This window comes from Podarcis tiliguerta, assembly GCF_965153285.1.
Source record: "Podarcis tiliguerta genome assembly, chromosome: 6".
In the NCBI taxonomy this organism is placed as follows: Eukaryota; Metazoa; Chordata; class Lepidosauria; order Squamata; family Lacertidae; genus Podarcis; species Podarcis tiliguerta.
Genome location: NC_139539.1, coordinates 97626351 through 97630726, shown reverse-complemented (window position 1 = coordinate 97630726; position 4376 = coordinate 97626351).

Below are 4376 nucleotides of genomic sequence, written 5' to 3'. Positions count from 1 at the left end.
ACCCTAACCCTAACCCTAACCCTAACCCTAACCCTAACCCTAACCCTAACCCTAACCCTAACCCTAACCCTAACCCTAACCCTAACCCTAACCCTAACCCTAACCCTAACCCTAACCCTAACCCTAACCCTAACCCTAACCCTAACCCCCTAACCCTAACCCTAACCCTAACCCTAACCCTAACCCTAACCCTAACCCTGACCCTGACCCTGACCCTGACCCTGACCCTGACCCTGACCCTGACCCTGACCCTGACCCTAACCCCTAACCCTAACCCCTAACCCTAACCCTAACCCTAACCCTAACCCTAACCCTAACCCTAACCCTAACCCTAACCCTAACCCTAACCCTAACCCTAACCCTAACCCTAACCCTAACCCTAACCCTAACCCTAACCCTAACCCTAACCCTAACCCTAACCCTAACCCTAACCCTAACCCTAACCCTAACCCTAACCCTAACCCTAACCCTAACCCTAACCCTAACCCTAACCCTAACCCTAACCCTAACCCTAACCCTAACCCTAACCCTAACCCTAACCCTAACCCTAACCCTAACCCTAACCCTAACCCTAACCCTAACCCTAACCCTAACCCTAACCCTAACCCTAACCCTAACCCTAACCCTAACCCTAACCCTAACCCTAACCCTAACCCTAACCCTAACCCTAACCCTAACCCTAACCCTAACCCTAACCCTAACCCTAACCCTAACCCTAACCCTAACCCTAACCCTAACCCTAACCCTAACCCTAACCCTAACCCTAACCCTAACCCTAACCCTAACCCTAACCCTAACCCTAACCCTAACCCTAACCCTAACCCTAACCCTAACCCTAACCCTAACCCTAACCCTAACCCTAACCCTAACCCTAACCCTAACCCTAACCCTAACCCTAACCCTAACCCTAACCCTAACCCTAACCCTAACCCTAACCCCTAACCCTAACCCTAACCCTAACCCTAACCCTAACCCTAACCCTAACCCTAACCCTAACCCTAACCCTAACCCTAACCCTAACCCTAACCCTAACCCTAACCCTAACCCTAACCCTAACCCTAACCCTAACCCTAACCCTAACCCTAACCCTAACCCTAACCCTAACCCTAACCCTAACCCTAACCCTAACCCTAACCCTAACCCTAACCCTAACCCTAACCCTAACCCTAACCCTAACCCTAACCCTAACCCTAACCCTAACCCTAACCCTAACCCTAACCCTAACCCTAACCCTAACCCTAACCCTAACCCTAACCCTAACCCTAACCCTAACCCTAACCCTAACCCTAACCCTAACCCTAACCCTAACCCTAACCCTAACCCTAACCCTAACCCTAACCCTAACCCTAACCCTAACCCTAACCCTAACCCTAACCCTAACCCTAACCCTAACCCTAACCCTAACCCTAACCCTAACCCTAACCCTAACCCTAACCCTAACCCTAACCCTAACCCTAACCCTAACCCTAACCCTAACCCTAACCCTAACCCTAACCCTAACCCTAACCCTAACCCTAACCCTAACCCTAACCCTAACCCTAACCCTAACCCTAACCCTAACCCTAACCCTAACCCTAACCCTAACCCTAACCCTAACCCTAACCCTAACCCTAACCCTAACCCTAACCCTAACCCTAACCCTAACCCTAACCCTAACCCTAACCCTAACCCTAACCCTAACCCTAACCCTAACCCTAACCCTAACCCTAACCCTAACCCTAACCCTAACCCTAACCCTAACCCTAACCCTAACCCTAACCCTAACCCTAACCCTAACCCTAACCCTAACCCTAACCCTAACCCTAACCCTAACCCTAACCCTAACCCTAACCCTAACCCTAACCCTAACCCTAACCCTAACCCTAACCCTAACCCTAACCCTAACCCTAACCCTAACCCTAACCCTAACCCTAACCCTAACCCTAACCCTAACCCTAACCCTAACCCTAACCCTAACCCTAACCCTAACCCTAACCCTAACCCTAACCCTAACCCTAACCCTAACCCTAACCCTAACCCTAACCCTAACCCTAACCCTAACCCTAACCCTAACCCTAACCCTAACCCTAACCCTAACCCTAACCCTAACCCTAACCCTAACCCTAACCCTAACCCTAACCCTAACCCTAACCCTAACCCTAACCCTAACCCTAACCCTAACCCTAACCCTAACCCTAACCCTAACCCTAACCCTAACCCTAACCCTAACCCTAACCCTAACCCTAACCCTAACCCTAACCCTAACCCTAACCCTAACCCTAACCCTAACCCTAACCTAACCCTAACCCTAACCCTAACCCTAACCCTAACCCTAACCCTAACCCTAACCCTAACCCTAACCCTAACCCTAACCCTAACCCTAACCCTAACCCTAACCCTAACCCTAACCCTAACCCTAACCCTAACCCTAACCCTAACCCTAACCCTAACCCTAACCCTAACCCTAACCCTAACCCTAACCCTAACCCTAACCCTAACCCTAACCCTAACCCTAACCCTAACCCTAACCCTAACCCTAACCCTAACCCTAACCCTAACCCTAACCCTAACCCTAACCCTAACCCTAACCCTAACCCTAACCCTAACCCTAACCCTAACCCTAACCCTAACCCTAACCCTAACCCTAACCCTAACCCTAACCCTAACCCTAACCCTAACCCTAACCCTAACCCTAACCCTAACCCTAACCCTAACCCTAACCCTAACCCTAACCCTAACCCTAACCCTAACCCTAACCCTAACCCTAACCCTAACCCTAACCCTAACCCTAACCCTAACCCTAACCCTAACCCTAACCCTAACCCTAACCCCTAACCCTAACCCTAACCCCTAACCCTAACAGAAATCGCACAGTGTATGTAATGAGACCAATATAACACAACACTGTCTTTTCGCTTCCATGTGCGTAGAAAAAAGAGGAATAAGCTTTGATTGTGCTTATTTCAGTTTGCATGGTGTTTTTTGGGTGTGCACCAGACTCAGCCCCAACCAAACAAAAAAGGTGTTGTCAGGGGTTCAGGAGCAGAGTCACAGGAGAGGGAGGAAGTGGAGAGCGAGGGGGAGGAGTCCGAAGGAAATGTCAGCGAGGAAAGCAGTCTTAAACTGGTGCGCAGGGGGCGGAGACTCAGACGGAGCTTCGCCGGTCTAGAGTCCAGATGTAGAGCTGGGACGCTGAGGCTTTGAAATGGAAACTATTCTTCAATAAAGACTTTGATACTTTACTACCGGCTAGCGTTGGTCCTTGGTGAGCTGGGACCCGGAGCCAGCTCTGACAGGTGTTTTGGACTATCCACATAAAAAGAAGATGATAACGCTCTGATTGGGCTGATTTCAAATTGGTGTTTTCGGGGTTACAATGCACATTGACCCAGAAATCGCAAAGTGTGTGTAATGAGACCAAGTAAAGCATAGGTGTTTTCGTTCCATCGCAATAGAAAGCTTGGATTGTTCTTTCGGTGTTCATTCACTCACAAAGCGTGTTCTCCTTGCACGAGGCTAGGGCTTCCTCTTTTCGCCCATGCATCGGATTGATCACAGCGAAGGGAGATGGTTGTATTTTTCTGCTAATTACCCATTATCCTTGTGTCTTTGGCCTGCTTTAATTGCGTTAGCTCTATTTAATTCTTAATTGTGTCCTTTGATTAAGTTTCCTCTGTGTAATAATTATTAATTTTATTTTAATTTTCCCTCTCTCCTTCTAAAATTTTTACCCTTCATCCCCACCCCCCTTAGTCCTTTAATTTCCCCCTATCCCCCTCCCCCCCCACTGTAGCTTACCTTAACGTTCGGAGGCACTAGGCCTTTGCGAAGTGCGCCCAGCCGCAGGGGCGCAGCTGCCTAGGCCTGGCTCCTGGTTGGACGAAGGGCCTTTTTTCGGCAGCGCCTGGTGCCGCGCCGCAGCGGGGGGTCCCTCCAGCCCTGCTGGGCCTTCTTAGGCTTTCCCGAGCACCCCTCCCGCCGAATTCCGAGGCCGGATTCGGCCTTCTTTTGTCCTTGGCGGCCCTCCCGGCGAAGCGGGGAGGCCTGGTGTCTTGCGGGGCTGCAGGGAGGCAGGCACAGCCTAACATGGGCCTGGGTGCAGGCCCATTGTGTTCAGCTGCCTTTCCCTGCTGCGTTTTGGCGGGAACACCATTTTCCAGGCTTAAATTGCTCACGCAGGCCATCTAGTGGCCGTTCTGAGGCACTGCAGCCTGTTTTATTATTGCTTTATTTAGGCTCACAATTGCTGCCATCTGGTGGCCGTTCTCAGCATTGCAGCCTCCCTGATTTAATTATCAAGAAATACTTTAGACTGTTAACTGCTGCAGTGCAGCATTTCTCTTTTTTGGTAGCCATCATGTCTCCGAAGAGAGTCCCAGCACAGCCTGCCTTGACCG